The sequence below is a fragment of the Clytia hemisphaerica genome, unplaced genomic scaffold (assembly GCF_902728285.1).
Source record: "Clytia hemisphaerica strain Z4C2 unplaced genomic scaffold, Clytia hemisphaerica genome assembly, whole genome shotgun sequence".
Taxonomy (NCBI): Eukaryota; Metazoa; Cnidaria; class Hydrozoa; order Leptothecata; family Clytiidae; genus Clytia; species Clytia hemisphaerica.
The window spans coordinates 356,727-372,968 of NW_027104356.1; the positions used below are offsets into that span (position 1 = coordinate 356,727).

Genomic DNA, 16,242 nt, shown 5'->3' on the forward strand with positions numbered 1-16,242 from the left:
GGAGGTTCCTCTAAAATTAGTTCTTCTTTTGAATCCAAAAAAAATTGGGCCATTCCAGAATTTGTCTGTAACAGGGGGGGGGGGCGGACGACACAGGATTTCCGAGGACAAAAGTTTTCACCAAAATTCGACATTTCCAAGGTGAGAGAGAAAAATGTATGAATTTCCAAGGCAAGGGAATTAAAAAAGGCAAAAATGAGTGGAATTTCCAATGCATTTTGCAAAAGTACATGGATTTTCATCGAATTTCCAACCACCACTGGAAAAAAAATTATTTCTGAGGCCAGAAAAAATTAAAAAATGCACGTCGTCCGACGGGGGTAACATAAATTTTCTGGAATGGCCCATTACAGTTAGGGAAACCATCCAGGATCCTGCCATTCTATAAGCCAGCAAAAACTAAATGACACTTGTAAACTTAAGTTTCTAACCATTTTCCATCGAAAACAACCAAAACATTGCTACTTCCCAAAGCCGGAGACCAAAACAAATTATCTTCCAAGATTATGGCGCCCTTTTGGATCTATTGTTAAGGCCATCTAAAATGGTGGAAAGAGTTGCAGAAAGACAAAGGCGCTCGCTGCGGTGAGGGTGGTAACGCCAAAACGCCCAATATGATCTTCCAACAGAAGTCGAGTTAGTTGCCGCGCGAGTTACGTCATGCACTCCACCGCAGCGCATAATGAAGCGTGTTTAAATTAATATCATTAATTATAAGAATATCTTATGTGCTTACTTTCAGTAAACTTCGAGTGCTTCATTAAAGATAAAGAAAGTAAGAAGATAAAAAATGCGCTGGATAATTTTCACTGTAATAGTTTGGTCAATCATCGCTGAAAGTTTGAAAAAGTTTTTCTGACGCAAAAGAAAATGTCAGCCAAATAAAAGCACAGTGTGCTTATACTTACTATGTTTGCTACATCGTCTAGGCTAAAAAAAGTGCGAAAAGACACGAACGCCATTTTTTAATGAGTGACGTTATGATTATTTTGATTGCGGCGCCGCGTACAGGAACTCCCCAAATGTTCCTAACTGCATTATAGACAGTTAGTCACACTAGCGTCCCGCCAAAATGCATATCAAAGATTAAGGCGGCGAAAACGCTATATCGTTTACTTGACTCGCAAGCAAACAAATGCGCCGCAAAACTACTAAAAAGATTCATGAAAAAATAGCCCGGCGCTTTTTAATGAAATTAATATTTTCAAAAACTATGAGAAATCGCCTAAAATTTGAGCCATAGATGAAAAATTTTGAGCCAAACCAACCTTGAAAACTAATTTGAAGATCAACTTCCCAAGAAAAAGATCTACGGGGGAGACGGAACCCACCTAGATCCACGCACCACCGGATAGGCTATTTCCCGGAAATTTTGCCGGACCTCAAACAATGACCCATTTACATGTGCGGGATTATTTTTACTTTAGCGTGTAAACAAGGCCTTAAAAATTGAAGTGCTGTCTCGGGAATTGAATGACAAAATTTGGTTGGTTTATATTCTGGCTGTTGCACGTTTGCGCAATCGGTCATTTAGTCTCATTTTAAGTTTTCAAGTTTTAATTAATTGTCTTGGGAACTTGAAGTTGATTCAGGTCATTTCCATCCAAGAATGTGTTCATCATCAATCAAAATAAGTCAGTGCTTTAATGACAACTGTAATTTTGTTCATGTAAAAGGCACCAAGCGCAAGCCCCCTACACAAAGAAAGATCAGCTCACCGAACACCCTTCAACAGCTGGATTTTCAGAAACTATTGGACAATTTCAGAACAGAAATGCTGTCACTGATACGAGACGAAATGAAACAGCCACCTCAACTTCCAAATCATCAGAACAATCAACTAAGATTCCATCCTCCAATCCTTCCACAACCATTGATGCAATCCAAAAACCTGAATTTCAACCGAACAAACCATCTACCGAACCATCAATATCCAACGTTACACCAATAACAAAATATTCATTTCTTAATATCCAAGGCTTGTGCCCACAAACAAAACCGTCATCAGTTCCATACCTACGTGACATTCTACACACTGACAATCAAATATTTTTAGGTATAACTGAAACTTGGTTGTCGAAACATCACAATAAAGCTGAGCTTGAGATACAAGGTTATAGAATTTTTAGAAAGGATCGAAATCGACCAAAAGCCAAACATGGTAGATACAGTGGTGGTGTTGCATTATACATTCGTGAAGATGTTGCCCCTTTTTTCACTCCACTACTGGAATTCTCAAATGGAGTCAACGAAGCCCTTTTACTCTACTCTAAACAATTCAATATTGTTCTTGGCATTGTTTACAGGCAACCAACAAACAAACTCCATAAATCGGACGCCCCAGAATTTATCCAATTGATTTCTTCTACAATATCAAAAATTGAATCAATTCAAGATTACACCCCAGACATTGTAATCTGCGGTGATTTCAACATCCCTCATACCTTAATCAATGACAGATACACCCCAACTGAAAATTGCAAATAAACAAACTTTTAAATGCTTTACAAGATTTCATGATACACCTAAACCTGAATCAATCCATTCACAAAGAAACTTCATTCAGATGGAAATATTTTAGACTTTCTATTGACAAACAATCATGAAATGATATTTGATTATGATGTTATTCCTACAGTCCATTCAGATCATCACTTAATAGACATTTTAACACATTTGACTTTTACTGAAACAAGAAAGGTTGAAAAGAAAAAAACTTTGAACAGCAAATTCGATAATTTTAATTTTCTTAACAAAAACATAAATTGGGAAGCCATAAACAAAGATTTACAATGTATTGACTGGCGTAAGACTTTGCACTCAACCTCAGACCCAGAGAAACAATACGAAACTTTTTATTGATAAGTGTATATCAGTTATTTCAGCAAACAAAGTACCAGCTCGAAAACCAAAACATTCTTATAAAATAATCCCAAGAGACAGACGTGTTTTAATGCGTAATAGATCAAAATTTAAAAAAAAGCATCGAACGAACAAAACCGCACAGAAACTCATCGATATTGAACTCAAGCTTCAACAGTCACACATAAATGAAAGACAAAAGCAAGAACTTGATGCTACTTCAAAAATTAAATCTAATCCTAAATATTTCTATGCCTATGCAAAGAAGTTTTCAAAACATAAACCCAAGGTTGGACCCTTAATAGATCCGTCAACAAATGAACTTACAAATGACAGTAAACGTATGACTAACATACTTCAGAACCAATACAGTTCTGTCTTTACTCAACCATTGGAAAGATACGACCTGAATGAAAATGACAACAACACTTCTCAACTATGTGATATAGACCTCACAGAAGCTGATTTTATCAACGAAATCAACACCCTATCTTCAAACTCTGCCCCTGGACCTGATGGTTTCCCTGCCATCCTGCTCAAAAAAGCCAGACAACAACTTGCAACTCCTCTTTGTCTTATCTGGAGAAATATTCTAGACAAAAGTCAAACTCCCCATCTACTGAAATCAAGCTACATCACACCAATCTTCAAAAAAGGCAATCAAGGTTTACCAGAAAACTATAGACCAGTCGCTTTAACTTCGAATGTCTCAAAAATTTTCGAAAAAATTGTCAGAAGTAAGATACAAAAACATCTTGAAGACAACAATCTTTTTAATTGCAACCAACATGGTTTCAGATCTGGTAGATCCTGCCTGAGCCAACTTCTCTCTCACACAGAACGACTTATCCACCATATAGAAAACGGCAATAATGTGGACGTGATCTACCTTGACTTTAGCAAGGCTTTCGACAGAGTCGACCATACCATTCTTCTGAACAAAATTAAAACCAATGGCATCAAAGGCAAACTGCTTGCTTGGATCAAATCCTTTCTAACAGGTAGAACGCAACAAGTCTCTGTTGACTACACACTATCAGAAAGGTCAGAAGTCATCTCTGGTGTTCCCCAAGGATCTGTGCTTGGACCACTACTGTTTCTGATAATGATACAAGACATTGACAAAAAGATATTACACTCTTTCTTATCATCATTTGCTGATGATACACGTCTAATGAAAGAAATCAAAAACCATGCTGATATCATTCAGCTCCAAGATGACATGAACGCAGTCTATGAGTGGACTGGATTGAATAACATGAAATTGAATGGACTTAAATTTGAACATCTCAATTATGGTAGAAATGAAGAACTTAAAGAACTCTCCAAATACTTCTCTGATACCCAAAAGGTGATAGAGACCAAGACTACAGTCAAAGACCTTGGGATCACTTTAGATGTGGGTATGACATATGACAATCATATAGAAAATGTAATCGACAAGGTCAAAGGTATCAGTTCATGGATATATCGAACTTTCAAAACAAGGGACCCTACTGTAATGCTGACCCTATGGAAGACATTGGCAATCCCTCACATTGATTACTGTTCACAGCTATGGTCACCATCCAAGAGACACCAAATGCAACGACTAGAACAGCTTCAAAAATCATTCCTAAATGGAATATTCTCTTTACAAAAACTGAACTATTGGGAAAAACTTAAAACTCTAAAACTATACAGTCTGGAAAGACGTAGAGAAAGATGTCAAATCATCTATATTTGGTATATCTTAGAGAAATATTCTCCAAATTTCAACCACTCTGAGAACAAAGGGGGTATCACCTGCTACGAAAACCAGAGACTCGGACGAAAATGCCACCTTAAAGAAGTAAATTCTAAACACAAAAACATTTGGAGAGGCTCACTATCTGAAGAAGGACCTAAGCTTTTCAATTCTCTCCCATTCTACATTCGTAATATCACAAACTGCACAAAAATTAAATTCAAAAGACAACTTGACCTTTTTCTTTCCACACTGCCGGACGAACCACTGCTCCCGAATTATTATCCCTACAGGAGAGCGGATTCAAACAGTGTGAGAGAAATGGTGAATCATCGGATTTCCAAATTGGATGATTGAGAGACTCAAAGAACCCATCAAAAGTATCAAAAGTAAGTATTAAGTATAGGTAACTCTCATCCTTGTTGCGAAGCGAATTTATGAGCGAAGCAGTTTTGCTATATTGTGTGCACGTACCTTTAACTTCTATCCCAAGCGAAAATTGGCCCAAAATTTGCTATATAAATCACATCTTCAAACCGATGATTTTATCAAAATGACCTTAAAGGGTTTGCGTTAAAGCCACGAAAGTTTTCTCGGTTTCGTAGCTAGGACTGCGAAAAATGCCGTTTTAAAATGGTGTACCCTAGCAGTGAACAGCAAAAAAATTACCGGAAGCCGAAACACGGACTTAAAATCTGAAGTTGATCAAATTGCCGCGCGGGCGGCACGCATCTAAACAGTGGTTCTTCGGTTTTAAAGGGTTACGACACTTCTTGGATCCCCAAAATGGAACACCTTTATGGACCCTCTTATGGACCCCATTATGGACCCCATTATGGAACACCAAAATATACGGCAGCCGAGCCGATAATTACGGCAGCCGAAACGACGATTTGAATAACCGTTTTTCCGATTTTCCGAGGAAAACCTTTAAAGGGATAATCCAATACTAGAACAAAAGACGCTAGCAAATAAACTTGTTTCATTTTATCCAGCAAACTTTCACGTAAAGTTTGTGCGGGAATTGCGAGAGAGATGAAGTTGAGATAGACTAGCACTAGAAGCTTCGAAGCTTTCAAAATGGAAGCGAAATAATTTGATCAGTGAAATGTTTATATTTTTACCACAGATTAAATATACTTTTAGGTGTCTATAACATGTTAATATTATCAAAATCATAAAGTGTTTTTATTCAACTATCTTTGTCCAAAGTTTCAATGTTTATTTTTCTATGATGCTGAAGATACAAGAAGATATTTAATATCAAGGTTGAATTCTTTTGCTAACCAATTTATACATAACTATCTCTTCTCTTGCTTCTTTCAGTTAAATAACAATGTAGTCAATTTTGAACACTCAAGAGGAGAAAGAGATTTCTATTTTCTCTCGAAAGTGTGCATATGGATCTGAGAAGTGAAATGAAACTCATCAACAAGACAAGAAAGACTTGTTCATCTCTCGAAAAAGTGTGCATATATGGATCTGAGAAGTGAATGAAACTCATCAAGACAAGAAAGCCTTGTTCAAAGAAGATTTTCATGGTTCGTACTTCAAAATATGGGACATTTTTGTTCATCCAATGACTTGAATAATCAACTCTGGAGACTGTAGTCTACATAACTTCAGAATACTTCGATAGAATCATGGAACGCGGATATTATTTTCTCGATAAAAGCACTGTATCATGAGATTTTGCACGAACCAAATAAAATGAAGTGAAAAGTAACTCTACGATGAACGAAAAACTCTGGTTCTGAGCATCATATGTACTGATTTGGAATTTTATGAAATAATGTTGAGGAAGTAGCAGTAGGACACATTGATTTGATTAAATTTAAAATCCTGTGACTATCATTGAAAATTAAGATCAAACCACTTTGTCTTCTTGTGCTTCTGGCATGGGTTCGACTCTGAAGCTACATATCTCTGCACCCTTTTTGAAAGTCCTCGTACATGCTATGATTTGGGAACAGTTGAACATATTTTTCATGTACCAGTTTGTTTCGTGGTGGATGGACATAGCTGCATTTTTTACAGTGGTATGGATATGCTGCTGTAAGAAGAACTGTTTACATTTTATTTACGTTGTTAACTTGAGTGAATGTGGAATATTGTGACTGATGTTGTATGAAGTGACGATAAATACATATACTCAATGATTAAATTTTAAGATACCTTAAGGGAAGAAATTTTCGCGAGAAGAAATTTTCGCGGAAGAAATTTTCGCGGAGTTTAATTTCGCGAATTTGGGTGTAATTCGCGAAATTAGATTCCGCGAAACACACCAAAATTGTTAAATCGCGAAATTAAATTCCGCGAAATTTGATTTTTTTTTCTTCTTCTTTTATTTTGTTGTTTTTGACCAGGTATTACCAAAAAATATGGACACAATTGATTTTTAAGCATTATAACGTGTATTTCTTATCAAATATGAACAAATATAAATAACTCCGTGATTGTTAAAAGTTAATTTAAGTTGATAACTTCTTCTTAATCGCCAAATTAAATTCCGTGAAACTTTCGAAATCAGCTCATTCGCGAAATTAAATTCCGCGAAATTTGCCATTTTGAAACTCTGATTCGCGAAATTAAATTCCGCGAAAATTTCTTCCCTTAAGGTATTAAAAACATTTTCTGCTAAAAAAAGGAAGTATTTTTTACCCACAGTTTTGATAAAATTTTATTTACTAGGCAACTCCCTATGAAGTGCTACTGTGTGAAAAATTCTGAGGGTGCTTTAATTGAGAATTTATTTTGAATGGAAAGAAATATTTTGGAAGGCAACTTTAAAAAAAGAGGTCATATTATTAAATTCAAATACATTTGCATCACTCTTGATAAAAGTGAAGCCATAAAGAATTTGTAAATACTTTACAGTATATAGTTTTCAAAATCCAAATGTATATACAGGAATTTTGTAATGTGATGTTATTTTTTTCAAAAAATGTTTTATGCTTTATTTACTATTTGTTATTTTGTTCATCTGCTCTTGATGAAACACAAAGAACACAGGAAAACAAAAAAGAACTGTTTATATCTTCTCATCTCACAATCTCTTTGTGTATAGAAAAACTCTTGTGTAGTATTTACATTGGTGAATCAATTTTGGCATAGCAAAACAGAAAATTTCCTTCATATAAGTATGATACAAGACAGAAGAAATTACAGGAGAATTACACGAAAGATTTTTCATTCCCCTCCCAACTTCGAACTTTTTTTGGATTATCCCTTTAAATTTATTCTCGAATACTTATTCCGTATAAAGAATTACATCATGTTTCTTGAATATTACGCAATCGTAACGGGTCCATAATGGGGTCCACAATGGGGTCCATAAGAGGGTCCATAAAGGTGTTCCATTTTGGGGATCCAAGAAGTGTCGTAACCCGGTTTTAAATGTTTATTTTGCTGTTAACTGGAAAAAATTAGTTTGAAAGATGACAGAAAGGATCTTCATCATTCCTTGACTTCTAAAAGTAACCATAAGTATCAAATAAGATCAATAAATGAGAAGTTTTTGCTGGTCGCGCGGGCGGGAAAAGTGCTCTATTTTAAGTGAACTAAACTTACCTTGCAAAACCAAGTGGATATTCAATGATAAACGGAGGTAATCAAATTTGTCGAATTTGTCAAGAAAACAAATCAAAACTGACCAAGATCCAACAACAAGCCATCTTTACAGATTTCTGCTTTTGTTTACTTTTGATGATTTCGAACAGACGCAGACGATTCGGATAAAAATGTTCGAACGTTCGACGAATATCGTTCGATCATTCGATTTTTTAAGGTACCATTTACATTAGAAGAACTAGAATGAAAGAGAAAGATCGTTGCATGGGGTGGCGGGAGTTGTGCCGCTGAGGTTTGTGTGGTGTGTTTGGGGTATTATAAGAGGCTTAGACCCTGTCTCTTCTTTTGGGGTTTTATCAGAGTGTCTATACTATTATTTTGCTAGCAATTTGCGATGTGAATTGAGGTGGAGTCTGGATCGCTTCGCAACCCTTATACAATACGGCTAGTTGTTGCAATTACATCCTGTAGACGACTGACGTTGTTTTTTCTGAAAGCTTGATTTCCTATAGTGTGACGGTGTCAGGAAAATTGCCCCCGAGAAAACTGCCCCCCGGAAAACTGCCCCCGGAAATTGCCCCCCGGAAAACGCCCCCCGGAAAACGGCCCCCCAGAAAATTGCCCCCCAGGAAAATTGCCCCCCAGAAAATTGCCCATAGAAAATTGCCCCCTAGGAAAATTACCCCCGGAAAATTGCCCCCTATTTTTCCATTTTTCGAAACTAAATCTAACTCAATTTTCAACATTTGGGAGATTTTGGATTACGCAATTTTATGCGTCTTAACGGATTAAGAGATCTAGAATATTTTGGGGCTATATTTTGGTCCAACGGTTGCAGGTTGCAGCCGTAATTTTCATTAAGTTGACGCTTTTTATAAGGAATAATGTAGTGAACTGGTGAACATTTTTATATATCAAAAAACTTTTTTTCCTACTTTTACATTGCTATAAGGATACTTTATATACCAAATTTCATCCCCTTATGAGCACTACCTAAGGAGATACAAGGGATATTAGCCAAAATAATCCCGATTTTGCAAAAGTTCCAATGAAAGATCACTGTGGATTTGCGCTGTCATTCCCTAAAATTAATTCCAACCACAGTTAAAAAATTAATTACAGTATTCCCCAAAAAAAGTTCCCACCAAAATAATCTATTTTTCGAAAATTTTCTACCCAGGACATTGTTGATCCAACCCCTCCTCCGCTTATCAATTTTTCGGAATCTGAAACTTCTTTTTTGTACGGATTATGCTGTTTTAGCCTTTTTTCCAATCCACCCCCGCTGACCCCCGTTTAACTAGGTACCCTAAGAGTAATTCAAAACTACTTATTTTACAGCTACAATGGCCATTTGAAGTTTCATTGGATTTTATAAAAAGTGGAAAAAAAGATGGCGGGGGGGGGGCCAATTTTCCGGGGGGCAATTTTCCTAGGGGGCAATTTTCTAGGGGCAATTTTCTGGGGGGCAATTTTCCTAGGGGGCAATTTTCCTAGGGAGCAATTTTCTAGGGGGCAATTTTCCGGGGGCAGTTTTCCGGGGGGCAATTTTCTCGGGGGCAGTTTTCCTAGAACCAGTGTGACTAACTGATAGAGTTCTCTTCTTCAAATTTCAAATTACCTGCCTTTAACCAACACCCATTAGATTAGACTGTCAGCAAGCTGTCTACATACTTTTCAATATGGGAATGATTTAAAAAGAAAAAAACTTTTAAAAAAACCTCACATGTTTCGAAACATTCACTGGTCTTGAACTGGTCTTGAAGTGAGCATAAATCACGAGGATTGCAGCTTGGCTACCATTATGAGATCTCGAAAAAAATCATTCTTGCTCCACAATATGGTCAAAATATTTTTGCGCGCCCGCAACCAATAGAGGAAGCCGTATGAGGGGGGGTTCGGCTCATAATGCCGGTCCGGACTAGTCGTCGTGGGTCGGGTCGCCGACTTTCGAAGGTTGTCGTGGGTCGGGGCGGCGCCCTTCGAAAGTCGTCGTGGGTCGGGGCGGCGCCCTTCGAGAGTCGTCGTCCGACCGTCGTCCCCTCTGAGAGGGGGAACTCACATCAGCCAACACCAGGGTATTCTCTGGCGTCAATCAGTAACGTAAATAAAGCCTGGGATACACGGGGACGAGGTTGAGCCTCTCTTTCATTTTATTCGTCCTCAATTTAATCTAACTAATTAATCTGGTCTTTGAAATATTATTACTATTTAAAATATTGGTCCAAATTGGCCCGCCGTCCTTCGAGAGTCGTCGTTGGCCCGCTGTCTTTCGAGAGTCGTCGTCGGTCCGCCGTCCTTCGAGAGTTGTCGTTGGTCCGCCATCCCTCGAGAGTCGTCGTTGGTCCGCCGCCCCTCGAGAGTCGTCGTCGGTCCGCCGTCCTTCGAGAGTCGTCGTCGGTCCGCCGTCCCTCGAGAGTCGTCGTTGGTCCACCGCCCCTCGAGCGTCGTCGTCGGTCCGTCGTCCCTCGAGAGTCGTCGTCGGACAGCCGTCCTTCGAGAGTCGTCGTCGGTCAGCCGTCCTTCGAGAGTCGCCGGGTTAAAAAGGGGGATGTTTTATTTTTAGAGTGTTTTGTAGATGACGGATTGATTAGGCTACGTAATATCTGCCTTCGCTCCGAGCGTAAAACTCCTCCTCTAGTAAGGCCTAAAAGCCTGGAGCTGTATATTATGTAGACTAGGATTGATCGAATCTAGCAGTTTCTTTGTTTTTGGTAAATTTTAATTCTTATCCGGCGTCTGTATGTAAACCATGTGGACCGTGTCAAGCCGAACAATTTACCTTAAGATTGAAACCACCCCGAATGATTACCCATGATGCATTGCGCAAAAAAATTCAGTAATAGTAAGTCAATATTGTCTGTGAATTTTTTTGCGCAATGCATCCTGGGTAATCATTCGGGGAGAATTCGGAAAGCCGATATCGTCTATTAAAGAAGAAGAAGAAAGGAGGTTTTGATTCAATTTGAACTGTAGCCCGCCTTCTATATTGACATTCTAAAATATTTTCTGGGGTCTTTGTTTGGAAAACACTACTGCGTTATACTTTGTACTTTATTCCCCAATCAATAAGCTCTTTACGATGTCTTGAAAATTTAACCGAACAAAACCAAACAAAGAAACTTGTGACCGACAAAATATCGTGTAATCTTCATTCGAACCCCCGCCAGCCTAAAACGTGGATAAACTCGCTTGAAACAACCAAAATTGCCACGAAATTTGAAAAAGTGGCTTTTTCTTTTTTATTTCAGAGCCATGGGGAGGAAGAGTTTCAGATGTTTATCTTTCAGAAAACAGTGAATTACTATCCAAACTTGAGCCAGGAGATGTAGTTCTTGCTGATAGAGGGTTGACGTTACAGGAATCAGCTGCCCTTTACTGTGCTGAAATTGTCATCCCTGCTTTCACAAAAGGTAAATCACAATTAAGTATGAAAGAAGTGGATACCTCAAGATCAATCTCCAGGGTGAGAATTCATGTAGAAAGAGTAATCCCAGCCGGCACAAAACGTCAAAGCAACGTCCATGTGACATTCATAACGTCCAAATAACGTTATTTGAACGTTAAAACAACGTTGTGTGCCAGCTGGGATTGGTCTACTGAGAAACAAATACACTTATTTGCAAAGGGCTTTAGCCATCAACACTGTGATGAATGATGTGAATGACTACAGTCAAATAACAGACGTCCTTGTGTACAGCGCATTGTGCAATATCTGCCCAAGCATTATTCTAAAAGATTGAAAAATATTATTGTTGACTTGTTTCAATATCTCTATGTTTCAAGAATGAAGTGAAAAAGAATGGCAACAATCGATGAAAAATCCACTGAAAATGCTGAAAAATATGGATCCTGTACCGCCAATAAATGCTTCACGAATGAAATAATAAAGGATAATGACATGTTACAATGTAGGAAATGCCAGAGATTCGTTCATTATGCTTGTTCGGAGCTTCCCGCATACCAAATTCAGCTTTGTCTGCAATACAAAAGCCGACGCTTCGAATGTAAAAAATGTGTTACAGTCACGCCAATACTTTTGGAAAAAATCAAAACAAGTAAGCAAAGAGTCAGAAGTAACCAAATAACGCAAACAATAACCGAAGCAGAATGTCAAGATGGAGGTCAGCAAATATTTGAATCTGTTTTCAACACTAGATTGCATAATCTAGAGAAGAAAATGGAGGAACTTATAGCTATGAACAAAGAAGACGTCGCTAAAGAACGAAAACGGGCAACATATGCAGATATCGCAAAGGAAGAGGTGAAGAAACAGGAGGTTATCGTCAAGAAATTTATCAAAAATGAAAAAGAAGAAAGAGAAGAAGATCGCTGGAAGAACTTAACTAGCTGTAACATCATTGTCCATCATTTAGGTGAAAATAAAGATGAGAATAAAGAGGAACAGCGGACCGGTGACAAAGATTACGTGGAGGAAGTTGTAGGAAATCGAATGGGATTAAAGATAAATGTTATCACTGCAGAACGAATCGGTGCTCGAAAGGATGATACGTTCAAGATGAAAAGATGGCGGCCATTGAAAGTAACGTTGGCCAATGAAGAAGACAAGAAAAGAATTATGGCCTCAGTCCATAAACTAAACGAAGATAATTTCAGTGTAACAGATGACTTCTCCAAGAAAGAACGTGAAACCATTAAAGAATGGCATGAAAAAGCTAAAGAGAAAACGAAGAATGAGAAGGATGAATGCTGTGTATGGAAAGTGAGAGGTAGCCCTCGGGCTAAGCTCTACTTTAAGAAAATATGTAAAAAGACCGTTATTGATGAACTGTAAATTTGAATTAGATTTTTTCATAGAGGTCAATAGACCTGCGAAATATACTCCTATAATAATAAGAAACAATTGCTAGAAAATACGCAAAAAAGGTTAAACCATAATTTTTCTTGAAAAATACGGAATTGATTTCTAGCAATTAAACCTTGATTTTCCTTATAAGAAACATAATAAATCTCAAAAACATATTGTGTTGATTTTTCTTAGAGAATATGGAAAAAAGGTTCAACCACAATTTTCCTTGATAAATACGTAATTGATTTCTAACAATTAAACTTCAATTTTCTTTATAAATTACAAATAAATCTCTAAAACTAATTGTGTCGACTTTCCTTGGAAAATATGCAAAGACTAAACTTAATTTTCCTTGACAGATCAATTTCTAACACTTAGACCTTAACTTTCTTTATAAAATACATAAATTAATCTCTAAAATATATTGTGCCGATTTTCCTTAGAAAATACGTGAAAAAAGACTAAACTCAATTTTCCTTGAAAAATACGTAATTGATTTCCAACAGTTAAACTTCAATTTTCCTTATGAGATGAAATATATTGTGTTGATTTTCATTTCCTTATACGTGAACATATCTAAATTACTAATACATAGAATACTGTAATACTTACTTTTCCTTGGAAAATACATAAAACAATCACAAAAACATATTGTATTAATTATCCTTTGAGAATACGTAAATTTAACTCAAAAAATATTATGTATTTTGGAAAATACATCGAAAGATCTAGAAACACATAAGATTCTCCTTAAAAATTAACCAAATGATTTGAATAAAAATTATGTAAATGATTTTCCTAGGATAAATATACAAAAAAAATTTATTTTATTTATAATATACATATATTATATAGAAACCACGATAGAATATTTGATGCAGTTATTGTTAAGATAAAGAAAATGTTACAATATAAAAGTTCAATTTGCTATGTTTTAGATTTTCTTGTTTTCTTTTTACTGCAATAGAGACAAACCAATTTTTTTTGGGGGGAGGGGGCAGAATCCAAACCAACACATTTTAAATGATACACTCTAATAACACACGGTTTATCTCCACAAACAATTAAATCTTCATTCCCTTCCCCATTACATCTACAACACAAATCTTCTGAATCATTTTCAGCAAAGGAGGAAGTGTTTTCAATCGTAAATTCTGGAATGTCTGTATATTTCTTTGAGTACTATTTGCTGGGACGTACAATTCTGATGCTGCAAGCTTAAGTATACATTTAAGGTATTTCGTGCATCCTTTTCAAATTTATTACCATGTTCTGTCGCTGCTGAAGTAAATCGTCTAGTAAATATAAAGCAAATGTCTAAAATCAATGTTTGAAGGGTTTTGAATATCTGTGTGACGGGCTTTACGAAAATTACTGGCTGTTATGATACCAGCTCGCATTTTGAACCAAAAATTTGATTTTGCCTGGTTTTGAATTCAATGAAAGCAATCTCTTCTTCTGAAATTTCCATACTGTTAAAATAACGTTCAAGGGACCCCTCGCTTAAAATTGATAATAAGACACTCACTTCATAATCATATGAAAAGCAACTTCCCAAAGTATTAGCATGCAAAACTCTTTTTTCGCTCCATAATTACAAATTTTGAATTTTGATATGCACTCAACTTTCAGAAATTTCAACTGGCTTCTGAAGGCCTTCGAATTTTCTCGCGCTCTTGTCGCACCAAGTTGTCGACACAAATGGGCCCGAAAATTACAGTACGAGTGTAGAGGCCAGCTCCGGTTCGAACAGCCTAGAATCCGCGCTCTTCTCCTAAGTAAAACCCTTTGCTTGGAGTCGAGTTGCGGGTTTATGGAGAATCGTTATAGGCTTCAGAACTCCCAATGAGCCCTGGTTGTGTTGGTTTAAGTCAGACGGAGACGCCATACTGTTTTCAAAGGAATTTTTCGATATCTCTACAGGAACTAGCAGTAAGTTTTATGTTCTTTGAATATGTTATTAGGGGTTTTTGGACCAATATAGTTTGATTTCCTAAAGATCACAAACAAGCGAGGGGTCCCTATGTCATGTCTAGCTCAACAAAAGTGCGGCACTGTTACCAACAAGCAATTTAAAAAAGTCATCTTGTCCATCTTTTGTAGGCTTTGGTACACTTAAAAAGGGGTGACTGGCATCAATTTTTGATATTGGTGAACACTTAACTTCTTGGCAGCAGAATCTGGCAGCCATGGGCATTCAGTGACCTAAAAGAGTTAGATGACATCCGCTCTCTATGATTTTTCTCTTTGCAAACCTTGCCATCATGATTCAAATACACCCATGCCAGAGGTGTTGTCTTGCTAAACATACTTTGACCATGACAAACCTTATGGCCATGATCTACAAGTTTCATTGGCTTAACAAGGACGTTATAGACAAGTTTTGCAATTACATATTTATACCCATCAAGTCCTTTGTATGCCTTGCACTGCTGATGGCTATATATGCTGGGGTGGTCAATAAGATATGCGTATATATCAGCATAACTCAAATTTGGCCATTGCTCGAAATGGTCAGTCAACTGGTAGTATATTTTCCAATTACAAATGGGTCATACAACAGCTGCATTGCAACAAGCTTGGCATCATACCTGCTTTTTGCTGCAGTTGGCAATTTATGATAGTAAGATAAATGTTTACACCACGAATCTCTAATTTCTCCATCCATTTATTTTCACTAATGTTTAACTTTCACTGTTCATTTCGTATCCCATTCAAAACAATAATTTGCATGATTTATAGTGGGGGGGCGTACGGGTTTGTCGGTGTGTCGGTATTGAACCTTTTTTGCGTCGGTGTTTCGGTGTTTTAAGGGAAAAGTGTCGGCATTTCGGTGTTGGACATGCCTTGCGGTGGCGGTAAAATGATTTTTTTGGGTCGGTATTTCGGTAATTCGATAAATACTGTCGGTGAATCTGTATATTTCAAAGGATCTCAAAAAAGTTTTTGAATCTACATTTCTGCATTTCAGCTATTGAATATCTTATTTTTATTTTTATTTTTATTCATAGAATTATATTTCACAGGTCTATCGACCTCTACGAAATAATTTAGATTTATAAATATTGTCTACTTCTTCATCTGTCGTCCAGTCGTCAGAAGATATGGGCAGAGAAGACGTTGTTTTGGTCTTTGTCCTAGGTTTTCGAACTAGGCGAAGGTTTGTTCTAGGGCTTCCTCTTACATGCCAAACGAAATCATCATTTTTTAAATTCATTTTATTCGCCTTTTGGCACATATCTTTAATAATTTTTCTTTCGTTGATGGTGAAGTC

General features: G+C 37.0%; 1 protein-coding gene across 3 annotated transcripts in view; it reads right to left on the bottom strand.

The window, feature by feature from the left end:
• The window catches only part of LOC136818198 (adhesion G protein-coupled receptor L2-like), a 71,662-nt gene extending 61,763 nt beyond the window's left edge, over nucleotides 1-9,899 (bottom strand). For 2 of the 3 annotated variants that reach the window (XM_067074557.1, XM_067074554.1), the window contains exon 1: nucleotides 9,885-9,899. The gene's annotated coding sequence lies outside the window, so the exon portion shown is untranslated. Of the gene's footprint in view, nucleotides 1-8,158; nucleotides 8,260-9,884 lie in introns of those variants that run through there. The other variant, XM_067074555.1, reaches the window with a different exon arrangement.
• Nucleotides 9,900-16,242: the final 6,343 nt, after the last annotated feature.